This window comes from Miscanthus floridulus, chromosome 1 (genome assembly GCF_019320115.1).
Source record: "Miscanthus floridulus cultivar M001 chromosome 1, ASM1932011v1, whole genome shotgun sequence".
NCBI classification, from domain to species: domain Eukaryota; kingdom Viridiplantae; phylum Streptophyta; class Magnoliopsida; order Poales; family Poaceae; genus Miscanthus; species Miscanthus floridulus.
In genome coordinates, this window is record NC_089580.1 from 142,524,992 (window position 1) to 142,551,992 (window position 27,001).

The 27,001-nt window shown below is 56.5% G+C and overlaps 1 pseudogene; it reads right to left on the minus strand.

Annotated features, from left to right (window-relative positions):
* Window positions 1-26,856, minus strand: LOC136496111 (putative zinc finger CCCH domain-containing protein 21; annotated as a pseudogene).
* Window positions 26,857-27,001: the final 145 nt, after the last annotated feature.

The window sequence follows — 27,001 nt, forward strand, 5'->3', positions numbered from 1 at the left end:
TAGGAGGCGGACGGTGGCCGGCGGCCTAGCAGGACTCGGCAGTGGGCGCCATGGAGTGGCAGAAGTGGCAGCGGTGGCCGTAGGGGCAGCCAGAGGCGGCGGCGAACAACTGGCACGGAAGGGTCTTGTAGCGCGGGTGGCGGATCACGGGGCGCAGCTTCTCCATGCCGTGCGCGAACCTGCAACGCCCGTCGTAGGGGCACGCGCCGCGCTCCCACTTGTTGCACAGCTCCGTCTTCACGGCGCCCTGCCGGAACGCATCCACCTCCACCTCCCCGTCATCCTTCTCCTTCTCCCCTGCGTCCTGTGATTGCCATTTCCATTTCCATTGACATCACGAGGTCAAAAGTCAAATACAGAATCTGAGTAAACTAATTAATCCAGTTTACATCTGGTTTGCTGTATTAAGTCAAATCGATGCATCATCGAATCAAATATCAGCTATCACAGCAACTGCTAATCAGTTTCTAACCTAAATGCAAATGTTGTGAACTGTCTAATCCAAAGCACATACTCTTACATTCTAAGATCTTGTCAGGATATAGTCGGATTCGCATCAATCCACATGTGTTGAATAGATTGAAGTACAATTTGAACTAAATTCCACCCCAATCCACCACAATACACGTGAATTGAGATAAATCCGATAACATCTAAACAAGACCTAATAGAAGAATTTAAATGAAGCTGCTGCTTCTTCAGATTGAGTAAACTTAAGAAAACCATAACATCGCCATAACTTTTGTGCTTTCCTTCAGTTAAAGCTGGCCATCCCAACATCTATTTGCAGCATAACCAGATGCATAACACGAGTAAAAGTTTCGAGCTGTAATTTTGACTTTCAGTTGCTTAACCATAAGATGCGTTCTTACGAATTTGAAGTACACAATTCTTAATTAAACCAATTCAGCATAGCCTGAATGCCTGATAACTCATTCATTGTAAATGCTAAGCTCATGCCAACAACAAATTGCCATCCTCGTGTGATTTTGTAAGCTTAGTGTTAAGTTTTTCACCATTCTAATTGTAGCGAACACCAAATTCTTCCCGACCATTACCAATTTCAGGAATCAGTGCGCTCTTCTGTGTCAATTTCCTTCGAGGTGAACAGGCAAGAGTATGTGCGGTGTTGTAACGCCCTGGGACAGGACACGGCATAAGCCCACTCTACCAAGGGGTGGGCCCCACCTACGTAGCAACCTGTTTACGCTTTCGTCCTCGCTTCGCGTAAAACGGTTAACCGAAGGTTACTACGCGTTCTTTGACCTGACTATTTAGGTTGGTTTGGCTCAACTTCAGCTTCCGAGGTGGTACTACTCCGGTGCTACAGTGTTCCGCGTGCTACAGTACCCAGCCACCCGAGCTAAGCTGCCTCACATCACCTTGCGCTACAGCATCAGCCATTCGGCCCAGCCCACGACCGGCCTAGCTAGCGGGGTCTCACATACACCCACCCTTAAGGACTCGACGTCCTCGTCGAGGGCCGAACCAACCTACTTAAACCAGTCCAGGATCGACTATTTTGGCCCACGTCCATATTCCCAGCTCCCCGGCCCAAGCGCGACCTGTCCGGGCTCCCGAGCCATATGTCCGTGAAACCACTCGACTCTCTTGGCCCACGTATATATTCCCAGCTTCCTGACCTAAGTGCCATGCTCTCATAGGAGCCATGCGCAGTCTGTCCGAGCTCCCGAGCCATATATCCGTGAAACCGCGAGAGTTGGCTCTGATACCATTTGTAACGCCCCAGGCCCAGGATACGGCATAGGCCCACTCTACCGAGGGGTGGGTCTCACCTACGTAGCAACCTGTTTACGCTTTCGTCCTCGCTTCGGGTAAAATGGTTAACCGAAGGTTACTACGCGTCCTTTGGCCTGGCTATTTAAGTTGGTTTGGCTCAACCTCAGCTTCCGAGGTGAGTGTTCCGCGTGCTACAGTAACCAGCAGCCTGAGCTACGCTGCCTCTCATCACCTTGTGCTACAGTATCAGCCATTTGGCTGAGCCCACGGCCGGCCCAGCTAGCAGAGTCTCACATACACCCACCCTTAAGGACTCGACGTTCTTGTCGAGGGCCGAACCAACCTACTTAAACGTGTCCAGGATTGACTATTTTGGCCCACGTTCATATTCCCAGCTCCCCGACCCAAGTGCTAAGCGCGACCTGTCCGGGCTCCTGAGCCATATGTCCGTGAAACCACTCGACTCTCTTGGCCCACGTATATATTCCTAGCTCCTCGACCCAAGTGCCATGCTCTCACGGGAGCCATGCGCAGCCTGTCCGAGCTCCCGAGCCATATATTCGTGAAAACGTGAGAGTTGGCTCTGAATACCATTTGTAACGCCCCAAGCCCGGAACACGGCACAGGCCCACTCTACCGAGGGGTGGGCCCCACCTACGTAGCAACCTGTTTACGCTTTCGTCCTCGCTTCGCGTAAAACGGTTAACCGAAGGTTACTACGCGTTCTTTGACCTGACTATTTAGGTTGGTTTGGCTCAACTTCAGCTTCCGAGGTGGTACTACTCCGGTGCTACAGTGTTCCACGTGCTACAGTCCTAGCCACCCGAGCTAAGCTGCCTCACATCACCTTGCGCTACAGCATCAGCCATTCGGCCCAGCCCACGACCGGCCCAGCTAGCGGGGTCTCACATACACCCACCCTTAAGGACTCGACGTCCTCGTCGAGGGCCGAACCAACCTACTTAAACTAGTCCAGGATCGACTATTTTGGCCCACGTCCATATTCCCAGCTCCCCGGCCCAAGCGCGACCTGTCCGGGCTCCCGAGCCATATGTCTGTGAAACCACTCGACTCTCTTGGCCCACGTATATATTCCCAGCTTCCTGACCTAAGTGCCATGCTCTCATAGGAGCCATGCGCAGTCTGTCCGAGCTCCCGAGCCATATATCCGTGAAACCGCGAGAGTTGGCTCTGATACCATTTGTAACGCCCCAGGCCCAGGATACGGCATAGGCCCACTCTACCGAGGGGTGGGTCTCACCTACGTAGCAACCTGTTTACGCTTTCGTCCTCGCTTCGGGTAAAATGGTTAATCGAAGGTTACTACGCGTCCTTTGGCCTGGCTATTTAAGTTGGTTTGGCTCAACCTCAGCTTCCGAGGTGAGTGTTCCGCGTGCTACAGTAACCAGCAGCCTGAGCTACGCTGCCTCTCATCACCTTGTGCTACAGTATCAGCCATTTGGCTGAGCCCACGGCCGGCCCAGCTAGCAGAGTCTCACATACACCCACCCTTAAGGACTCGACGTTCTCATCGAGGGCCGAACCAACCTACTTAAACGTGTCCAGGATTGACTATTTTGGCCCACGTTCATATTCCCAGCTCCCCGACCCAAGTGCTAAGCGCGACCTGTCCGGGCTCCTGAGCCATATGTCCGTGAAACCACTCGACTCTCTTGGCCCACGTATATATTCCTAGCTCCTCGACCCAAGTGCCATGCTCTCACGGGAGCCATGCGCAGCCTGTCCGAGCTCCCGAGCCATATATTCGTGAAACCGTGAGAGTTGGCTCTGAATACCATTTGTAACGCCCCAAGCCCGGAACACGGCACAGGCCCACTCTACCGAGGGGTGGGCCCCACCTACGTAGCAACCTGTTTACGCTTTCGTCCTCGCTTCGCGTAAAACGGTTAACCGAAGGTTACTACGCGTCCTTTTGACCTGGCTATTTAGGTTGGTTTGGCTCAACTTCAGCTTCCGAGGTGGTACTACTTTGGTGCTACAGTGTTCCACGTGCTACAGTACCCAGCCACCCGAGCTAAGCTGCCTCACATCACCTTGCGCTACAACATCAGCCATTTGGCCCAGCCCACGACCGGCCCAGCTAGCGGGGTCTCACAGGTGTGCAATTGAAGGTACTGAACGGTAGGAATTAGGGGCTCACCTCCATCGCCTGAGACGCGCGAACACGGAGTCACTGTGGTGTGGCCACGCCCTGCGACTGCTTCTTCAAGAGGAAGCCCTTCGAACGTATGGTGATGCTCTTCGGGGTGCTTGGAGCTTCCGCCTGCGTTGGCTTCGGTGGCGGAGTCAGAGCTACCGCTGACGCCTGCTTACTTTGCTCAGCGGCATCAAGCTCTTCGAGGAGCAGGGAGAGGTGTAGGTTCTTGGCGCCGAGGCGGACGCGCTCGAGGCAGAGGTCGGCGAGCTCGGCTGTAGTGTCTCGCAGGTGGAGGATGCAGTTATTGTAGCGCTCGGTGATCGCACGCAGGAGAGACTCCGCCATCTTCACCTGCTCGCTGTCCCGCTCCTTCGAGATCCTGGGTGAAGAGCTATTTCCGCAACCACGACTGTCTGAGACGGACGATGAGGGTGAGTTGAGAAGTGGCACCAGTGGCGACGCCTTCTTCGTCGTGCTGAACCCAGAGCCGTTGCCACCACCACGGCTGTCGGAGATGGACGATGAGGGCGAGTTGAGAAGTGTCTCCAGCGGCAACGCCATCTTCGGCGTGCCGAACACGGAGCCACTGCCACTGCCATGGCTTTCGGTGACTCACGATGACGATGAGGGTGAGTTGAGCATGTTAATAGTTGATCTCCACCGATAGGCCTAACGGATTATTAGGCCCTTGGATCTGCGTTCTGATCGGGGACGCTCCACCCCTAATGTGGTTGGTGGGCTCCTGTCGAACAGCACTATAAATAGAGGAGTGGGGAACTGGGCGACTAACAAAGTTGACCGGAGCCACCGTAATCCCACCACAGAGAATCCGATCTAAAGGAGTGCTGCCAGCGACGGGATGCCCCACCGCACCGCCATCGCCCTTGCAGCATCATCACTGGTCCACTGCATCGCCACCACAACGCTAACAACCCCACGGTACCGATGTCTACCCTGCTGCGGTGCAACTACAGGGTGGCGAGGAGGCTTACCCCGGATCTACGGTTACAGAGGTACACCATGATTTCTAACATTGATACCAGAGCCAGGTTGCCAGTGTGTAACCCTAACCCTAACCGGGTAAAAGCAAATTGAAAAGAGACCGGGGGTGACGGACGTCATTGGAACCCCGGTCACCACCACCACCGCACGGGGGAAAAGTGCCGCACCGCCGTCCTCGCAGGCGTGCGGCAAGAAAACAAGAGAAGAACATCCGTGATCGGATTAGAGAAGAGATAGGGGTCTCGGCACTTCAAGCCAAACCCTAACCCACGGACAGACCGTGGGAAAGAAAAACCTTAACCCTAACTGGGTGAAAGAAAGAACAAAGGAAGAAGGATTCGGCCTAGAATAGAATCAAAGCCGAACCCTAAACTAGAGAAGAGAAAGGGGAAAGGATCTCAAGAACCCTAAAATGAATCCACATCTCGATCTCGAATCAAAACCGAATCGGGTTCTTGAGAACCCTAACCCTAACTCATGACGAGGAAGGGAAGAGAATGATTCGGTATAAATAGAAAAGAAAAGAAATCAAAAGAAAAGCAAAACCCTAACCCTGGATCTCGATTCAGATGAACTCCAAAAAGAAAATAAATCAAAAGAAAAGTGAAACCCTAACCCTAGAACGAATCCCCATCCCAAATTGGTTCAATCCGAGCACCAAAAGAGAATCAGAGAAGAAAACCAAAGAAAGAAGAAGAACAGTCCAAACCCTAATCCCTATCACCGGTTCGGATAAGAGAAAAGAAAACCAAATTGGAGAAGGGAATAGGGGGAACAGACCTACCTCGCCGTGCGTCGGGATGACCCTTCGCTGGCGAGGGAGAAGAAGGGCCGAGCCGGGGGCAGCTGCTCGCCGGGCTCGGCCAAGGGGGCGCCGTGGCCAGGCCGCTCGATAGCAGCGTGCTCACCCGTTGGGGAGCACGTGCGCCAGAGAGGGGGCCGGCAACGGCGCCATGGCTGCCTCGCTCCACCGCCTTCGTCGCTCTCGGTTCGCATGCTCAGTTGTGCTCGCTGCGCTGAGGAGAGAAGAAAGAGCGGCGTCGAGAGAGAAGAAGGAGGGGCGAATGACGCTTGGGTTACGGCGGCTCCGACGCGGCGTTGGTTTTGACTGGCCGAAACGATCGCTCGACCGTTCGATTGAATTCAACGGCGCAGGATGCACGGGCCGCATCACGGCCCAGGCGGGTGAGCGCGCCGCGACGCTTTGCCGGCCCAGGCCCACGTTGCGGCCTGGTAAGGCAGCGCGCAAGAGAAAGAGACAGGGCCGGCCTAAGGCCAGATCTGGGCCGGGCCACTGTGCCAGTTTTGGCCCAAGATCAGTATTTTCTTTTTTATTTTCCATTAATTGCTTATTTCTGGAAAATGAAAAATAGCTCAAAGAAAATAGAAAAAGTAATTTTTACCTATGGGTAAAATTCAAGAAATTGAGTATACGTTTTCCGTTGTTGAACAAATTGTTTATTCTGCAGTTATTTTAAACCAATGTGATATTTAATTAGAGAAAAAGAGATTTTGACATGATTATTGTCGGTGTTTCGGACCGGGGGGTCCTCAACCGACTAGTGAATTTGTTCTGCGTGCTCCCGATTTCGGATGGTGATGCAAAGAGACACAAGGTTTATACTGGTTTAAGCAATCGGTGCCCTACGTCCAGTCTGAGGGATAGAACTTGTATTCCTTGCACTGAAGTGCTCGTAGTAGGGGGTTACAAGCTAAGGGAGAGAGGGAACTTGTCCCAGGTCTTGGCAGGGTGTCGTGGGGCCGTCTGAGACGTTGCTCTCAAGCGGCTGGAAGGTGTGCGTGTGTGTGTGTTCTCCGGGCGTCCCCTCTAAGTGGCCCAAGTCCTCTCCTTTTATAGTTGAAGGGGGGACAAGGGCAGTACATGTATTACTATGCGGCGTCGTGCCGCCAGGGACGGCATGTCCAAGCCCTGTGGCCTGTTCCTGTGGCGGCGTGGTCGTCGGAGTGGCCCATCCTTGGAGTACTGGGACGGCGTGGTCGTCCCATCAGATCCTGTGCGTCGTGGGAGCCCCAGGAATGCCTCGGAGTGGACGTGGCGGCGACCATAAGCCGCTGGGGACGGACTATGCACGAGGCCGAAACTTGGTCGGGGCCGAGGCTGGTACTGCGGTGGGGGGGTCTCGGCAGGCGCGGACCCCAATATTGCCGAGGCCCTGATGTACAGTGCCGAGGCCTTGGTGTACAGCGCCGAGGCCTTGAGCGGGCGGCTGATCGTGGACACAGTGGTAGGACACAGTGGCCAGTAACCCCCGCCATATCCTGTCCCAGGCGCTGACGGCGGCTGATCGTGGTCACAGTGTTTGGACACAGTGGCCGGTAATCCCCGCCGTGCCCTGTCCTGGCCGGTATGGTGCTGATGCGACTTCGGGTCGCGTCGGTCTTTCTGTGACTGTTGAGCCGCTGTCCGGCTGAGATCACGGGAGTGGTTGAAAGCATTAATGGGACGTGACCGGCTGTCGGGAGGGTCGGCCGAGGCGGGGGGCGACGGACCGCGGGCGAGCCGGCCTCGAGCGACACGGAGAATGGGGCCTCGCGCGAGACGGAGATCAGGCTCCTTGCCGAGGCTTCGCGCGAGAGGCCTCGCGCGATACGGAGAACGCGCCTCCTGCCGAGGCCTTCTGTGGAGAGCCTCGGGCGAGGCGGAGACGGCGTTCTCTGCCGAGGCCTTCCCTGGGGAGCCTCGCCAGGATGTCGAGACCTCCTTCTCGGGGCTCGAGGCGAGGAGGAGGAGGAGGACCCAGTGGGCCTGGTCGCGACGGGGAGGGGCCCACGACTTACCTTTTTGCTTTTATCATCATTATTTTTTAGATGGGACTGGGGCAACCCATTTGATGTTTTGCTTGGGGTACCCCATTCTAAGGTACCCGACAGTAGCCCCCGAGCCTCGGGGGGAGTGCGCGCACTCCCCCTGAGGGTTTGCCGAGGCTTGGTTCATACCTGCCCCGTAGGAATTGGGGCTTGTTTTTTGAGGTTCTGGTGGGTGCGCGCGAGCGCACCCGCCGGGTGTAGCCCCCGAGCCCCTGGGGGAGTGGAGTTACTCCTCTAGGGGCTTTCTTCATTTCCGTGTCTGAACGAGTAGTTCTTATTGCATTTGCCAAGCCCCCAAGCGCAAGTTCGGGTTGCGGGGGTCTCGGCGAGGCTGCAGGGAAAAAGGCCTCTAGCCTCTGCGCGGAGCAAGAGGTTCGTCAGGGGCCCCCTGACTTTGGGTATGATCCTCACGCTTCCTTTCGCTCGGAAGGAGGGGTGAAACGTGCCATGCTACCCTCGATGGGCACGAGCGTGGACACTTCCGGTGAGCTGTTAGCGGGTAGTCCGAGTGGAGGCCCGAGCCCCGTTCGCTGGGGGACGGCTAGTGGTCCAGGGACGCACTCCAAGAGTACCAGGGGGTTTCTCTAGTGGGTGCCGAGGCCGTTCGCGGGCCTCGGTGGCTCGGTGCCTCCCTACGGTGGGATCCCATTCGGATACTTCCCCGCCGGTCTCGGACACGACTTAGGACGCCCCGAGCGACCGTTCGCTCGGGTCTGGGCCATTCGTAGGCTCGCCCCGATGTCGTCCCTGACTCTGTTGCCCTGGGGCGGCTGTCGAAACCTTTTGGAGGCCCAGCCTTCGAACCCCTGGACCGTAACGGGCTCGGCGCCCTTTTATCGTGTTTGTAGCGAAACCTCTAGCGCGGTTTTGGACTGTTTGTCTTTGCCTTGGGTGTTCTGGCCCTTTTATCTGGTCTTCACGTGTCCTTTTCGTTCGGACGGAGGGTTAGTTTGCCGAGCCCATTCTGGTCTCGGCAAGGTTGCAGGAAGAGCCCCTAGCCTCTGCGTGAGAGGGCCGTCGGGAGTTCTCCTGACTTTTTATACGCCCCTCGCGCGTGAGGGTTTGTTTGCCGAGGCCCCTTTGGGCGCGAGCCCGGGTCGTGAGGTCTCGGCATATTTGCAGGAGGAGCCCCCTAGCCTCTGCATAGGGCGAGAAGGCCGTCAGGGGTTCCCCTGACTTTTTATGCGACCCTCGCGCTTCCTTTTCGCTCGGAAGGAGGGGTGGAACGTGCCTCGCTACCCTCGATGGGCACGAGCGGTGGCACTTCCGGTGAGCTGTTATCGGGTAGTCCGAGTGGAGGTCCGAACCCCGTTCGTTAGGGGACGGCTAGCGGTCCAGAGACACACTCCAAGAGTACCAGAGGATTTCTCTAGTGGGTGCCGAGGCCGTTCGTTGGGCCTCGGTGGCTCGGTGCCTCCCTACGGTGGGATCCCATTCGGATACTTTCCTGCTGGTCTCGGACACAATTTTGGGCGTCCCAGGCATTTCGCTCGCTTGGGTCTCGGCCCCGTATAGGCTCGCCCGCAGTTGCCCCTGACTCTGTTATCCTGGGGCAGCTGTCGAAACCCTTTGGGGTCCAGCCTTCGAACCCCTAGATCGTAACGGGCTCAGAGCCCGATTCCTTCCTATGAAAGGAACAGGCCGTGGGAAATATCCTCCCTATTGGCTTGGCCACGGGTGGCGCGCCTTTTGAGGCGGTTTCACGGGGAGGCGAAACGACGCCTGCTGCCGTAGTGGGCGAGCGCGACGTGATGGACGGGACATAACTGTTCACGCATTTAATGCGGGAGACGTGGGCGCGTGGGCCGCCGAAATCGGCTCGTGGTTAACCACGCCGGACGGGGAAAACCTCCCTGATTTCATCGCCCGTTCGTTTCACCTCCTCCCTGCATAAATACCCAAAGAGTCTCGCCCCTCCTTATCTTACCTTGCCTGCCACCTCCGTCGAGCCGTCGCCAGAGCAGTGGGTGCCGGGAAGAAGAAGAGAGAAGAGCGAGTCTAGGGAGAAAGCGAGAAAAAAGCGAGAGCGTGGAGGGGGAGAGAAAAACTCACCGCCGCGCCCGATTCCTCCATCGCATTCATGGCCGGCAACGTCGTCGTTGTCGAGGCGGACCCCTGGGATCCGTCGGATGTCACTGAGGAGATGCTCCAGTCGCTTGTCGACGGTGGACTCCTCCGCCCGGTGACAGACCCTAGCAGGCCGGAGTGGATTGCTCCGTACGGCGAGCTGGAGCCGAGGCCCCGCGATGGCTACGTCGTGAGCTTCGTCTCCTTCCACGAGCGTGGCCTCGGCAGTTCCGGCGGACCGGTTCATGCGGGCGCTCCCGCATTACTACGGAGTGGAGCTCCACAATTTTAATCCCAACTCCATCGCTCAGGCGGCTATCTTTGTTGCCGTCTGCGAGGGGTATTTGGGGATCGCTCCCCATTGGGATTTGTGGCTCCACCTGTTCCGGGCGGGGCATACTACCAAGCCGACGGGCACGTCGGGCAAGAGGAAGGCATCGAGGGCCGGAGGCTGCACTCTCCAAGTGCGTCAGGACCGCCTGCACCTCTACATCCCGGCCCAACTCGCGTCCTCCAACCGCCGGTGGTACACGAGTTGGTTCTACCTCCGCAACGACGACGGGGGACTTCCCCCTTATACTGGGCGGATTGTGGGGAGTTGCCCGGAGAAATGGAAATGGGGCGTCCCGAAGGTCGACCAGCCCAAGCTGGAGCCGCTCCTGGAGGGGCTGGCGAGGCTGCGGAACCATGGCCTCACCGTCGCTGTGGTCGTGGCCGCCTTCCACCGCCGGAGGGTGCTGCCGCTGATGGCTCGACGGCGGCGGCTGTTCGAGATGAGGCCGGGTGAGCCCGTCGAAGGCACCCGGATGTCTTCCTCCGCCCTCTCCGACGAGGAAATTCACCGTCGGGTGGGGGAGACGGTAGATGTGAAGTTGAGGGGCGGCAACCTGACCCCCTTCGCGATGCGACCGTCGCGGGGGTTTCTTTCGCTGGTAAGTCGAGTGCCGCTGCAGCCTCTGAGCCTCCTCAATCTCCCTTTATCCCTTGTTTCCTTATGCGCGTTTGTGGTTTGTTCAGGGGATGAGGGACGTGCGCTCCTCCCCGCCGCCCGTTCCCGAGGACGCGGGGCAGCGGGCGATTAACCGCGCTCACGCCGACGCGCAGAAGAAGCGGAAGGATGCTAAGGCGGCGAAGCGCACGAAGCACATCCTTGCGCGCGAGGCGTTGGATAAGCGCCGCCGTCAGCAACGGAAGGAAGGTCTCCTGTTGGAGGAGTCCCCGTCGACGTCGTTGTCGACGGAGGCCTCGGACGGGAATGACAAGGGCGAGGTGGGGCGAGGCCCCCTAGACCACCTTCCGGACGTCGAGGAGGTGGCGCCCGGGGCGTCGGTAAGCAGCCCGGCACCCCCGGGAAGGGGAGAGGAAGCGGACCCGGGGCCGGCGGTGGCCCCCTCCGGGGCCGTGGCCGACACGCCCGAGGCGCGGGCGTTAGGCAAACGTGCCGTCAGCCCGGTAAGCTCGGCGGTCGCGGCGGAGCCGGTGGCGGTGGAGGCGACGCCACCGGCCCCGCAGAGGATCGAAGGGGCGCCGGGGTCCGCCGAGGACCGACCGGTGCCGGTGGATACGGATGCGACGCCACTGCCGCCGCCTCCGCCGTTGCGGAGGAGGTTTGCTGTGGCGAAGCTGGGGCTGCCCCGTTCAAAGTAAGTGTGTTTTTGGCGGGGTTATGGTGTCTTCCATTCGCTTTTTTGGTCTCGTGCTGACCCTGTAGGTTGATTTTCTTTAGTCGGAAGCGGCCTGCGGACGACCTCCCCTTGGCGCCCCTTAAAGCGCTTAAGGCGAGCCCCGGCTCCTCTGCCCACTGGGTGGCGGAGGCACAAGCCGCCATCCAGCGCGGCGCGGCGTCGGCGAGGGTCGACCCACAGGAACCGGCTGCCCAAGGAAGGGTTGCCGAGGCGGCCCCTACACGGTCGGATGGGGCCGTCGTGCCCTTTGTTGCCGAGGCTCCCGGGGCCTCCGGGGCTGAGGCGATGGGGGCCCCGGCGCCCATGACCGCCGAGACCGCAGTGTCCGCGGCCGGCGCTTCTGCGTCTGCCGAGGCCATAATGACGGAGGCCGGAGCCCCCGAGACCGCCGAGGCCGTGACTGCAGAGGCCGGAGCCCCCGAGGTCACCACGGCCGTCAGTGATGGCAGCGAGGCCGTCTGTGCAGGAGGCGGAGATGTCGGCGGCGGAGGCCTCGGCCGTGCCCTTGGCTCAGGGCCCGCCGTTGTTGCGGGAGAGTGCCCGGGAGACGGAGGTCTATCCGATCTCCTCCGACGATACTTCCCGGGCACGGGAGGTGGTTGGCGCCGAGGAGACCGACGCCGTGGAGCAGCCGGCGCCGCTCTTAGACGAGGGAAGCTCGGCCCTTGTGCGGGTACGACCCGAGCCCCGCGGGTGGGATCACCCGCGGGTACTGTGGCGGAGCCAGGACGACCCTGAGGGGGAGCCTTTGTTCGCCCTCGAGGACACGGCCGAGGGCGGGCGCTGGAGTACCTTCGAGCAGTACCGTGAGCTGGCAGAACGGTCGCTACGGACGGCGCTGTCTGTGGTGGCCAACGAACTGCCCGGGGTCGCTCAGGTTCGTGTTTTCCTTTCTCGTGCGACGTTGTTCTTTCCTTGGTTTTGTCGCAATCGACGACCTCTGCTCTGCCTCCTCAGGAGCTCGAGACCCGGTCCCTCAGGAAGTCGGTCTTCCTCCGGCGGGAGAGGGGAATCTGGGACCAGCTTCAGAGGCAGAGGGGCCTTCTTGCCGATGCTAACGAGCTTCTGTCGGCCTGAAGCGCGGAGGTGGAGGACCTCCACCTTCGCTGTGCCGACGCTAAGGTCGAGGTGGCCATAGCCCAGACGCAGCTCGCCCCCTTGGCGGCGCGGATCAAGGAGCTGGAGGAGGAGCTTACCCGCGCCGTCAGCGACCGGGATGCCTTCAGGTCCCGGGCTGAAGAAGCGACGACCTCGGGCAAGGCCCTCGCCGGGCAGCTGGGGGCAGAGGAGAGTGCGCACCGGCTGACCAAAGGCGCTCTGAACGAGGCCCTTGCTGCGGCTGAGGCCTCGCAAATCGAGGCTGTGGTTTTGAGGGGGACGGTCGAGGGTGAGTTTGAGTCCCCTTGTTTTGTTTTCTTCCCCTTATGTTCGCTTCCTAACTTCCTCGTATGACACAGAGCTGGGGAGTGAAGCCTCCAGGGTGGCCGAGGCCTCTCGAGTCGAGGCCCAGCGGTTGAAGGCGAAAGCCGAGGCCTGCCAGGCCGAGACCCGACGCTGGGAGCTGAAGGCCAAGGGTGAGCTCCGTGGGCTCCCGTCCCTAACTTAGGTTGTTTTTTCTCTGGCTCGACCTTATTTCATTTTCCGTGGTGCAGAGTCAGAGGCGGAGGTCGTTCGGGCCACCGAGGCTTCCAGCGCGGTGCAGACGGTGCTCGAGACCGAGATCGGGGAGCACGAGGCGCTAAAGCGTGCTGCCCTTTCCGCCTGTGAGGCCCTGGAAGTCGAGGGGGTTCAGTCGGGCAGCTCCCTGGGGAGCCGCTTGATTGCGCTGAGCAGCCAGATGCGCGAGCGGCTCCGAGGGGCGCTGCACACGGGTGTCAAGCGGGCGATGGCCGTCATCTCCTCTCACTACCTTGGCGTCGACCTCCCGGCCATCAGTGATGGCTACGTTCTGCCTGATGATGACGAGGAGGCCCACGCGGCGGTCGCGAAGCTGCTGGAGGCGGCGGAAGGCCCTGGCACGGCGCTGGCGACGCTCTTTGAAGATGAGGTGGTTCCTCCCCTACCCTCTGCCGGTGCTGGGGGCCCTGAGCCTTAATCTAGGGCCCCGGGGGCTATGTAAAGATAGAATAGGGGTTATTTTTGTATCATAACGTTTGTGGCCGTCGAGGCTTTTATTTCTGACGTATTTGTGTTTCTTAGTTGTTTTTCTCATGTTTCCGAGCCTTTGCCCTCTGTTGCTCCTGATCCGATTTCGTTTGCAAAACACCCCTTTGGGGCCTAAGCCGTCCCTTGAGCGAGAGGTAGTGAGGGAGTGCCGTAGCCCGGGGGCGTAGGCCGTCTCGTGACTCAGCCAGCCTCTTGCTTAGGAAACAGACCTTGGTCCGAGGAGTCTCTACAAATGATTCGTCAGAGCCTGCTAGAGACTTGGCGTAGGAATTTTTTCGAAAAGCAACTAAAAAATGGTGCGTGGGACCTAGGGGAAGTCCCCCATCTAGCCCCCGAGGGAGGCTTGGTTCTGCTAAGGCAGAGCCGAGTCTCCCTTATTGTGTTTATTGTACTGCCGAGACCTACTGTGGGCTCGGGGGGTTTCTCGAAAAGTAAAGACCAACTAAAGAGCGCTTTTTAATTGCATTTCGAGAAACGATATATACAATGCTTGGAAATTTAGGGATAAAAGCGACGTAGCTGTTCTATGTTCCAAGCGTTGGTGAAGATTTCGCCCTTCTCGTTGGCCAGCTTGTAGGTCCCGGGCTTCAGGACTTGGGCAATGATGTACGGTCCTTCCCATGGCGGGGTCAGCTTGTGGCGACCCTTGTTGCTCTGTGCTAGCCTCAGCACCAGGTCGCCTACCTTCAGGTCTCGGCCTCGGACGCGTCGGGCCTGATAGCGCCGCAGGCTCTGCTGATACTTGGCCGAGTGTAGTAGCGCGACGTCTCGGGCTTCCTCCAGCTGATCGAGGGCGTCCTCTCGGGTTGTGCGGTTGCTTTGTTCGTTATAGGCTTGCAGCCTCGGGGAACCATATTCCAGGTCGGTGGGGAGGATGGCCTCGGCCCCATAGACTAGGAAGAAAGGCGTGAACCCCGTGGCTCGGCTCGGAGTGTTCCTCAGGCTCCAGATGACCGATGGGAGCTCGGCGAGCCATTTCTTGCCATACTTTTTCAACCGGTTGTGAATTCTTGGCTTGAGGCCTTGTAGGATCATGCCGTTGGCATGCTCTACTTGGCCGTTGGTCCTTGGGTGTCCTACGGCCAACCAGGCCACACGGATGTGGTGATCGTCGCAAAATGTCAGGAACTTTTTGCCGGTGAACTGCGTCCCGTTGTCGGTGATGATGGTGTTGGGGACCCCGAACCGGTGGATAATGTCAGTGAAGAACAGCACTGCCTGCTCGGATTTGATTCGATTGATCGGACGGGCCTCGATCCATTTGGAGAACTTGTCGATTGATACCAGTAGATGGGTGTAGCCCCCGGGGGCCTTTTGCAGAGGCCCGACCATGTCGAGCCCCCACACGGCGAACGGCCATGTGATGGGGATGGTTTGCAAGGCCAGGGCCGGGAGATGTGTCTGCCGAGCGTAGTACTGGCATCCTTCGTAGGAGCGTATTAGCTTGGTAGCGTCAGCGACCGCCGTCGGCCAGTAGAACCCTTGGCGGAAAGCGTTCCCTACGAGTGTCCGAGGCGCCGCATGGTGCCCACAGGCGCCTGCGTGTAAGTCCCAAAGTAGGGCTTGGCCTGCCTCGGAACTGATGCATCGTTGAAGGACGCCTGAGGGACTTCGCCTGTATAATTCGCCATTGTAGAGGGCGTAGGTCTTGGCTCGGCGCGCAAGCCGTCGTGCTTCAGTTCGGCCGTCGGGAAGCTCCCCTCGGTCAAGCCAATCGAGGAATGGGACTCGCCAATCCGCGTCCTGATCATTCTGCGAAGGCTCGGCGTTGACTTCCATGACCTCGGGCTTGGTCGAGGGGGTCTCGGCAGCAGAGGGGGTGTTTGGCTTTGCCATGGGTTCCCCAGGTGGGCCCTCCTCTGTTGTCGAGGTGCAGCCGATGGACGGTTTGTGGAGGTCTCTGGCGAAGACGTTCGGGGGGACCGGGGCCCGTGCTGAGGCCATCTTTGCCAGCTCATCGGCGGCCTCGTTGTACTTTCGCGCGACGTGATTTAGTTCGAGACCGTCGAACTTGTCTTCTAGGCGTCGCACCATCTTGCAGTAAGCCTCCATTTTAGGGTCGAGGCAGTTTGACTCCTTCATCACTTGGTCTATGACGAGCCGCGAGTCGCCTCGGACGTCGAGGCGCCGTGCCCCAAGCTCGATGGCGACTTGTAAGCCATTGATGAGGGCCTCGTATTCGGCCACGTTGTTGGAGGCGGCGAAGTGGAGCCGCACCATGTAGCGCATGTGTACTCCGAGGGGCGAAATGAAGAGCAGACCCGCGCCTGCCCCGGTCTTCATCAGGGATCCGTCGAAGTACAGGGTCCAGCACTCCGTCTGAATCTGAGCAGGTGGCAATTGAGTATCTGTCCATTCAGCCACGAAATCGGCCAAGACCTGAGACTTGATCGCTTTTCGAGGCGCAAAGGTCAAGGTTTCCCCCATAAGCTCGACAGCCCACTTGGCTATCCTGCCCGAGGCCTCCCGGTTATGAACTATCTCGCCCAGGGGGAAGGATGATACCACAGTCACTGGGTGCGACTCGAAGTAGTGGCGCAGTTTGCGCCGGGCCAGGACCACGGCGTAGACTAGCTTCTGGATGTGGGGGTAGCGCGCTTTGGTCTCGGAGAGCACCTCGCTGATGAAATAGACCGGTCGCTGGGTAGGCAGAGTATGCCCTTCTTCCTGCCTCTCTACTACTACGGCGGCGCTGACCACTTGGGTTGTTGCGGCGACAGTAGAGTAAGAGGGCCTCGTCCAAGGTCGGGGGTATCAGAACGGGAGGATTGGTGAGCAGCCTCTTGAGTCTATCGAGGGCTTCCTCGGCCTCGGGGGTCCAAGAAAAACGCTCGGACTTTCTCAAGAGTCGGTACAGAGGCAAACCTTTTTCGCCGAGGCGCGAGATGAAGCGGCTCAGGGCCGCAAGGCATCCCATGACCCTCTGTACTCCCTTGAGGTCTCTGATTGGTCCCATGCTGGTTATAGCCGAGACCTTCTCTGGGTTGGCCTCAATGCCGCGTTCCGAGACTATGAATCCCAAGAGCATGCCTCGGGGGACCCCGAACACACACTTCTCGGGGTTGAGCTTGATGCCCTTCTCTCTAAGGCATTTGAAGGTCACCCTCAAGTCATTCACGAGATTTTCAGCCTTTCTGGTTTTGACCACGATGTCGTCTACGTAGGCCTCGACGGTCTGCCCGATGTTGTCGCCAAAGACCTGGGTCATGCACCGCTGGTACGTGGCACCTGCGTTTCTGAGGCCGAAGGGCATCGTCACGTAGCAGTACATGCCAAACGGTGTGATGAAAGAAGTCGCGAGCTGGTCGGACTCTTTCATCTTGATCTGATGGTAACCAGAGTACGCATCGAGGAAAGACAGGGTCTCGCACCCTGCGGTGGAATCAACGATTTGATCGATTCGAGGTAATGGGAAGGGGACCTTTGGACAGGCTTTATTCAGACCGGTGTAGTCTACACACATCCTCCATTTCCCGTTTTTCTTCTTGACTAAAACGGGGTTAGCCAACCACTCTGGGTGGGATACTTCCTTGATGAACCCGGCCGCCAAGAGTTTCTGTACCTCCTCTCCGATGGCCCTACGCTTTTCTTCGTCGAAGCGGCGCAGGCGTTGCCTCGCCGGTCTAGATCCAGCCCGGATGTCCAGGGCGTGCTCGGCGACTTCCCTTGGTATGCCCGGCATGTCCGAGGGACTCCATGCGAATATGTCGGCGTTCGCACGGAGAAAGTCGACGAGCACGGCTTCCTATTTGATGTCGAGGGTGGCGCTGATCCTCAGCGCTCGGTCGTCGGGGCATGCGGGGTCGACCGGGATGAGTTTGATGGTTTCATCGGGCTCGAACGCCCCCGCGTGACGCTTGGAGTCAGGCACCTCGCCACTGAGTTGGTCGAGGTGGGCGATGAGGGTCTCGGCCTCCGCAAGAGCCTCGGCGTACTCGATGCACTCGACGTCGCAGTCGTATGCATGTTCGTACGTGGACTCGATTGTGATGACACCATTAGGGCCTAGCATCTTGAGCTTGAGGTAGGTATAGTTGGGCACTGCCATGAACTTGGCATAGCACGGTCGCCCCAGAATGGCGTGGTAGGCTCCCCCAAACCCGACTACCTCGAAGGTGAGGACTTCCTTGCGGTAGTTGGAAGGGGTGCCGAAGCAGACAGGAAGGTCGATGCGCCCGAGGGGTCGCGTGCGCTTCCTTGGCACGATGCCGTGGAAGGGTGCGACGTCGCCTCGTAGCCTCGACCGGTCGATCTCCAAGAGCTCCAGGGTGTTGGCGTAGAGGATGTTGAGGCCGCTGCCTCCGTCCATCAACACCTTGGAGAGTCGGGTGTTGCCGATGATCGGGTCGACGACCAGTGGGTACTGCCCGGGATTCGGAATACGGTCGGGGTGGTCACCTCGATCGAAGGTGATCACCTCTCGAGACCAGTTGAGGTACTGGGGGGTGGCCACCTTGACCGAGAAGACTTCTCGGTGTTCCCTCTTGTGCTGCCGCGCCGTAAGGCATGCCGAGGGCCCACCGAAGATCATGAAAGCGTTGCGTACCTCGGGGAACCCGTCGTCCTTGTCTTCGTCCCGACCGCCGGCGCCTTTCTGCTTGGCGTCATCATCGGGGAGCCCAAGCCTGGCGTAGTAGCGCCGCAGCATGGTGCAATCCTCGAGAGCGTGCCTGACCGGGCCCTAGTGGTAAGGGCAGGGTTTCTTAAGCATGTCGTCGAAGGGCCTAGGGCCTTTGGGGCCTCGGGGATTCTTGCGTTCTATGGTCGCGACTAGATCAGCCTCTAGGACCTCCTGCCTCCCCAGGCGCCCCTTTTTCTTTTTCTTAGGGAGGTGGGAGGCTAAGGCCTCGGGGGCCTCTTCCCTCCGCTTACCCTTGGTATCGGCGTCGGGGAAGATGGCTCCGACAGCCTCTTCTCCTGAGGCGAAGCTGGTGGCAATGTCGAGGAGCGCGGCAGCAGAGCGCGGGACGTTGCGACCTAACTCTCGGACCAAGTCCCGACAAGTGGTGCCGGAGAGGAAAGCCTAGACGATCTCCGAGTCGCCGACGCTGGGTAGCTCGGTGCATTGTTTGGAGAAGCGCCGGATGAAGTCTCGGAGAGACTCATCCGGCTTCTGGCGACAGCTCTTAAGATCCCAGGAATTCCCAGGACGCACGTATGTGCCCTGGAAGTTCCCGACGAAGATCCTAACCAAATCGCGCCAGTCGTGGATTTGCGAGGGAGGGAGATGCTCGAGCCAGGCTCGTGCCGAGTCCAACAAGAGCAAAGGGAGATTGCGGATGATGAGCAGGTCATCGTCCGCGCCACCTAGCTGGCAGGCCAGGCGGTAATCAGCGAGCCAGAGCTCCGGGTTGGTCTCGCCGCTGTACTTCGCGAGATTGGCCGGCTGTCGGAACCGGGCGGGGAAAGGAGCAGCGCGGATGGCCCTGCTGAAGACCCGAGGGCCTGGCGGCTCAGGGGAAGGACTGCGGTCCTCACCGCTATCGTAGCGACCGCCTCGGTGTGGGTGGTAGCCCCGAGCGGGCCCCTCGTTGTCGTGGCGTCGTCGCCTACTGACCACCTCATGGTCTCCCTGCACCTCGCGTCGACTGCCGAGGCGGTCCAGAAGCACGGGGACCCTGTGGGCTATCGGCGCTCGGTCGGGGTCGGGACGAGCCAGGGCTTCCCTGTCCTACCGAGGCGGTGCCGTGAGAAGGTTCGAGGCGCCCCCGTGCCATCGGGAGGCGGAACTCTTGGCCTACTGAACCGCAGCGGTCTCTAGGAGATCGCGGAGCTCGCCGTGGACCCGCCGCCCCTCCGTGGTAGAAGGCTCGGGCATTGCGCGAACCAGCATTGCTGCAGCCGCAACGTTCTGGCTAGCGCGATTGAAGACTGGGGGTTGCTCGCTCCCTTCGTCGTCATGGATGCGGTGATACACATCGCGAGCTCTTCGTCGGGCTCCCCCGCCTTCGCCGCGGCCTCGCTGTTCCCGTTCGAGAGAGTCTCGAAGCTACTGTAGAAGGAGTTGGTCTTGCTCGACCTTGGCCTAGAGCTCACGGAGTTGCTCTAGGTCTGGGCGCTGAGGTCGTGCAAGAGCGATGTTCTCATTTCGTGCGGTCGGCAGGGCATTGCGTGGGGGCGTGACGGCGCCCGCCCCTGGACGAAGTGGGGAGCGGCTACTTGCCCCCTCATCCTCTTCGCCTGCCCTCGGCATCCCGAGCCCGACGTGAAAACACTCGCGAGTGGGGTCGTAAGTGCCTTCGTCGTCGGAGTCGGAGTAACCGAAGCAGTAGTCGCTTGCGGCCAAGAACTGGCGCAAAGTCCCAGGGTCGTGGAGCCCGGAGAAATCCACTCCGGGCCATGCCTCGTCCTCATCCGAGGAGTCAGCGTGGGTGCTTAGGTCGAGACCGGAGCGCTGGCAGCGTTCTGCGGGACCCTCATGAGCAGCAGCGTATGCGTAGGTGTAAGAAGCGGCAGCATTTTTCAACCCAAAGGGGTATGGGGATGATGTCATTGCCAGATTCTGCTCTGCCGGGGTCGGTTCTTCAGGCAGTGGTGGAGCGGAGCTTGACGACTGGGCATCATCGCGAGCCATCGGCGATTTCCCTTTGTCCAAGCTCAGGCCAGACAGGTCCCCAGCCAGGGACCCCGTACCAACAGCTGGTCGTAGGATATCGGCGGGGAGTGGCGTGCCGCCCCGGGTTCGCGTAGCGTCGGGGTGGTCTTGCTCGTGTCGTGCCTGGTGAGCGCGGCGAGAGCGGCCGCCCGGGCGCTGCCTGCGCCTGGGCTGCCGGTGCGTAACTTCATCGTCGGGCGGTGGGGCTCGAGGAGCGAGGAGTACCATGTCGTACTCATGCCGTAGAGATATGAACTCTAGGCTCCCGAACCAAACTACGGTGCCGAGACACAATGGTCGCACGGGGTCTGCCATCTGGAACCTGCTGGGATGACGAAACAGACACGCAGACGTCCCCTACCTGGCGCGCCAACTGTCGGTGTTTTGGACCGGGGGGTCCTCAACCGACTAGTGAATTTGTTCTGCATGCTCCCGATTCCGGATGGTGATGCAAAGAGACACAAGGTTTATACTAGTTCAGGCAATCGGCGCCCTACGTCCAGTCTGAGGGATAGAACTTGTATTCCTTGCACCGAAGTGCTCGTAGTAGGGGGTTACAAGCTAAGGGAGAGAGGGAACTTGTCCCAGGTCTCGGCAGGGTGTCGTGGGGCCATCTGAGACGTTGCTCTCAAGCGGCTGGAAGGTGTGCGTGTGTGTGTGTTCTCCGGGCGTCCCCTCTAAGTGGCCCAAGTCCTCTCCTTTTATAGTTGAAGGGGGGACAAGGGCAGTACATGTATTACTATGCGGCGTCGTGCCGCCAGGGACGGCATGTCCAAGCCCTGTGGCCTGTTCCTATGGCGGCGTGGTCGTCGGAGTGGCCCATCCTTGGAGTACTGGGACGGCGTGGTCGTCCCATCAGATCCTGTGCGTCGTGGGAGCCCCAAGAATGCCTCGGAGTGGACGTGGCGGCGACCATAAGCCGCTGGGGACGGACTATGCACGAGGCCGAAACTTGGTCGGGGCCGAGGCTGGTACTGCGGTGGGGGGTCTCAGCAGGCGCGGACCCCAATATTGCCGAGGCCCTGATGTACAGTGCCGAGGCCTTGGTGTACAGCGCTGAGGCCTTGAGCGGGCGGCTGATCATGGACACAGTGGTAGGACACAGTGGCCAGTAACCCCCGCCATATCCTGTCCCAGGCGCTGACGGCGGCTGATCGTGGTCACAGTGTTTGGACACAGTGGCCGGTAATCCCCGCCGTGCCCTATCCTGGCCGGTATGGTGCTGATGCGACTTCGGGTCGCGTCGGTCTTTCTGTGACGTTGAGCCGCTGTCCGACTGAGATCACGGGAGTGGTTGAAAGCATTAATGGGACGTGACCGGCTGTCGGGAGGGTCGGCTGAGGCAGGGGGCGACGGACCGCGGGCGAGCCAGCCTCGAGCGACACGGAGAATGGGGCCTCGCGCGAGACGGGGATCAGGCTCCTTGCCGAGGCTTCGCGCGAGAGGCCTCGCGCGATACGGAGAACGCGCCTCCTGCCGAGGCCTTCTGTGGAGAGCCTCGAGCGAGGCGGAGACGGCGTTCCCTGCCGAGGCCTTCCCTGGGGAGCCTCGCCAGGATGTCGAGACCTCCTTCTCGGGGCTCGAGGCGAGGAGGAGGAGGAGGACCCAGTGGGTCTGGTCGCGACGGGGAGGGGCCCACGACTTACCTTTTTGCTTTTATCATCGTTATTTTTTAGATGGGACTGGGGCAACCCATTTGATGTTTTGCTTGGGGTACCCCATTCTAAGGTACCCGACAATTATGATGTTGTTATTTTCTGACCAACGTTGTTAATAACAATATTGTAATTTTAATTATTTATGCATTAATTCTATTTCTACCCAACGGTGATGTAGAATTAGTGTGTAAGAGCAAGTTGTGAATTTTAATGATTTTATGCATTAATTCTATTTCTGCCCAACGGTGATGTAGAATTAGTGTATAAGAATAATTGTATGTTTTGATTTTGACCTACGTTGGAATCAAGGCATGCAAATGGTGTTATTTTTATGTTAAAAAAAGGTTTGACCTAGTTTTCATCTTGTCTAAGGTGGACTGGGTAGTCACCTCGCCGTGTTCCACAGAGCCTGTGGCACCGGTGAGGGAGAAACGATGATGATGCCGTTTTGACAACTAAAGAGAGGGATTTTGAATCCTAAAAGATGTCCTATGACTTTGAGCATAGGAAGAGGATCACTGCCAACAAGAATTTTTTGGCTGTGATAAAGAACATGATTAAGCCTGCAATTGTGGGCTCAATCTCAGAGTGTGACACGGTCACCGATAGAATAAAGAGTCAGTTCACTGGCTCTTCAAAGACATGGTACCCAGCTGATAAAGCAGTTGGTGATAGAAAGTTAATCTAGAAATTATGGTATAAGAGAGCTCACGATGCGTCATCGAAATTATGGCACTATCGTTTAGGCCATATTTCGAGGGGGAGAATAAAAGACTAGTTAAGAATAATATTCTTTCTCCATTAGAGCTCTCAGATTTAGAATAATATAGAGAATGCATAAAAGAAAAGTATGTAAAGAAAATTAAGAAAGATGTCAAATGAAGCGCAGGAATTTTACAGATCATTCACACAGACATCTATGGTTAGTTTTCTATAAAGAGTGTGGATGGTAATGATTCATTCATAATATTCACAGATGATTACTCCTGTTATGTCTACATTTATCCAATCAAAGAAAGAATAGAAGCATTGGATAAATGTAGATATTTAAGGTAAAAGCTGAAATTTAATGCAATTTAAAGATTAAAATAGTCAGATCCGACCGTGGGGGAGTACTATGGTCGGCATACCCCATATGGCCAAATTTCTAGACCCTTTGCAAGGTTCTTATAGGAGAATGGCATAGTAGCCTAGTATTCTATACCGGGTAAACCTCAGCAGAATGTAATAGCTGAGAGACAGAATTATACCCTGATAGATATGGTGCGCAGTATGATAAGTTACTCCACCTTACAGATGAGCCTGTGAATGGAGGCGTTAAAAACCGCTATTCATATTCTCAATAGAGTACCAAGTAAGTCGGTGCCAAAAATACCGTATGAGTTGTGGACAGGAAGAGTACCCTCACTAAAACACTTAAGTGTGTGGGGGATCCCTGCTGAGGCTAAAGTATTTAACCCAAAAAAATTGGGAAGCGAAATTCCAAAACAGTAAGTTGCCATTTCATTGGCTACCTAGAAAAGTCAAAAGTTCTTCGTTTCTACTATCCAGAGAGACATACAAAATTTGTGGAAACGAGACACGCTATCTTCCTAGAGGATGAATTGATGAGGGGGAGCATGGTAGCTCGAGAAATTGACCTTGAATAGAAACGGGTGTATGCGCCCACTCCAATGATTCATGAGCTATTTTTCTCACTACTTGCTGTCGCTGCACCGATAGTGTTAGATACTGTGGTGTCAGCACCTGTTGTTATTCCGCCTGTGGCAACAATGAATAATGATAAGGAACCTGTTCTTCAGGATCCTATAGAACCTATTGCCACACATGAGGGGGGAGCAACAATAGGCTCAAACAGAAGATGTGCCAAATGTGGAGGCCCCTAGAAGGTCTTAGAAAGTTAGAAAATCAGCTATTCCTACTGATTATGAAGTGTACAACACTGAGGAATTCCAAATAGAGGATGATCCCACCTCATTTGAAGAAGCCATGAGAAGTGATCATTCATCAAAGTGGCTTGAGGCCATGGAAGATGAAATGAAATCTATAAATACCAATAAAGTTTGGGATTTGGAGATAATTATTAAAGGAGCCAAAATAGTAGGCTGTAAATGGGTCTACGAGACAAAACTTGACTCTTAAGAGAATATAGAGAGATATAAAGCATGACTTGTGGCAAAAGACTTTACGTAAAGAGAAGGGATTGATTACAATGAGACCTTTTCTCCAGTCTCATGTAAGGATTCCTTCAGAATCATAATGGCATTAGTGGCATATTATGATCTAGAATTACATCAGATGGATGTAAAGACGACATTTCTCAACGGAGACTTGGAGGAAAATGTTTACATGGCACAACCGAAAGGTTTGTCATGGAAGGAAAAGAATGAATGGGATGCCGTCTAAAGAAATCTATTTATAGATTAAAACAAGCTTCAAGACAGTGATACTTGAAGTTTGATTAGACAATAAGAAATTTTAGGTTTTAAAGAGAATATAGAGGACAATTGTGTCTATGCAAAGTTTAAGAATAGGAAGTTTATCTTCCCTGTCCTATATGTGGATGATATCTTACTTGCTAGTAGTGATGTCAGTCTACTGCTGGAGACAAAGAAGTTTTTGTCCTCAAAATTTGATATGAAAGATCTTGGTGAAGCTTCGTTCATTCTAGGAATCGAGATTCACCAAGATAGAAGTAAAGGGGTATAAGGACTATCACAAAAGGCATACATAGAAAAGATCTTAAAGAAATTATGTATGCACAAATATAGTCCCTCACCTGCTCATATAGTCAAGAGCGACAGATATGGGGATTTTAAATGCCCCAGAAACCAATATGAGATCGATCAAATGAAAGTGGTTTCATATGCTTCAGCTGTCCGGAGCTTGCAATATGCTCAAGTATGTACGCGCCCTGACTTGGCATTTGTTACCAGGTTACTTGGCAGATTTTAGAGCAATCCTAGAACAGAACACTAGAAATTAGTAAAGAAAGTCTTGCATTATTTGCAAGGAACGAAAAGCCTCATGATGACGTATAGAAGATCTGATTCACTCCATATAGTGGGATATTCAGATTCTGATTATGCGGGAGATGATAGAAAATCCACGTCCGGATATGTATTCACTCTGGCAAAGGGGAGCTATTTCATGGAAAAGCTCAAAGCAAATCGTCACTACATCGTCCACAATGTATGACAGTTTGTAGCGTGTTATGAGGCAACGGGACAGGTGAACTGGCTAAAGAAGTTCATCCCCGATTTTGAAGGTGGTTGAAGACATCTATAGACCACTAAAGTTATACTGCGATAATAATCAGGCAGTACAGTATGCTCACAACAATAAGTTAAGTGATGCTGCCAAACACATTGACATAAAGTATATTGTTATGAAAGATAAAGTCCGGGATCATGTCATAAAGTCTTGAGCATATAAGTATAGAAAAGATGCTCGCGGATCCGCTTACAAAAGACTTACCACCCAATGTGTAGCTAGCATGGGTTTAAGGAAAAGCATAAAATTCCTGGACAAAAGAAGGCCCAAAGATAAGTATCTATTTCAGAACAGAGTAGTGTGTTGTAGCTGTTAAATCCATCGGCAATGGACCGTGATGATGAAACATGCTCTATGCGCTAATCTGTAATAGAATGAACAAAAGTAAATGATATGAAATTGAAAGATAGTAATGAGATCAAGGGGGAGAATGTTAGTTGATCTCCTATTGGGCCCTTGGATCTGCGTCCTAATCGGGGGTGCCCAACCCTAATGTGGTTGGTGGACCCCTGTCGCACAACACTATAAATAGAGGAGTGGGGAACTGGGCTCGACTAACGAAGTTGACCGGAGCCGCCGCAATCCCACCATAGAGAAACCTAATCTGAACTAAAGGAGTGCTGCCAGCGACGGGATGCCCCACTGTACCGCCATCGCCCTTGCAGCGTCACCATCGGTCCACTGCATCGCCACCACGACGCCAACAACCCCACGGTACTGGCGTCTACCCTGCTGCGGTGCAACTACGGGGTGGCGAGGAAGCTTACCCCGGATCTACGGCTATAGAGGTACACTATGCTACCTAACAGAGCAGTGTATCCAGAGGTGATGCCTGCTTGGGCGTGCTGAACATGGAACCATTGCCAGCGCCAGGGCTGTCGGAGACGCGCGATGAGGGTGAGTTGAACAACATCTCCAGCGTAGACCCCCATGTCGGCGAGCTGAACCCGAAGCCGTTGCCACCGACATGTTTGTCGGAGACGCACGATGAGGGCGCGTTGAACAGCGTCTCCAGCGGCGATCCCCATGTCGGCGAGCTAAAGCCCGAGCCGCCGTTTCCACCGCAACGGCCGTCGGAGACGCACGATGAGGGCGAGTCGTCGCGCAGCGTCCCCAGTGTTAGCGTTGATCTCTTCAGCTCGGCCCAACGGCCGAGTTGGCCCTGGATCTCGCGCCCTGATTAGGGACGTCCACCCCTACATGGTTGGTGTGCCTCATCTATAAAGAGAGGTGGGGACCGAAGGCTCTGAGTACGAGGGTCACCATGACCCGCCACACCCACCGACAAAACCTAACCTGATCTAGTAAGGGGCGCAGCCAGCGACGGGAAGCACCATCACCGGGACACCGTCGACGTTGGACCACTTCACCGCTACACCGCCACTGGAGCGCCACCTCTTCACCACCCTCTCTACCGACGCGATAGAAGGTTCCAGCTCCATCAAGCCCTTCGATGGTCCGTACCTCTGCTCCCCTCTCCCTCTTGGATCTCGTAGTCCATGTTTTAGGACATGTTTATCCTATTCTAGTCAAATCAGCACCCCTAAATCTACTTTCTAATGATCCTGTAATTTTAACAGGCAGCTGTGATGCCCATGTCGGCGAGCCGAAGCCGCAGCCATCGCGGCCCTCGAAGGAGAGGCGAGACAGCCTCAGTGACGACAAGAACGCCAGCTCCTCCATCACCTCCGCTCGCGCTCGAACACCCAAGCCACGAAGCAAGAGCAACGGAGCGATGAAGCTAGGGTTCGAATCATAAGGAAGATTGTGAGGTCGTGGCGGTTACCCTGTCGCCGTTGGCCTGGAAAACTAGAGGGAAGAGAGGTTA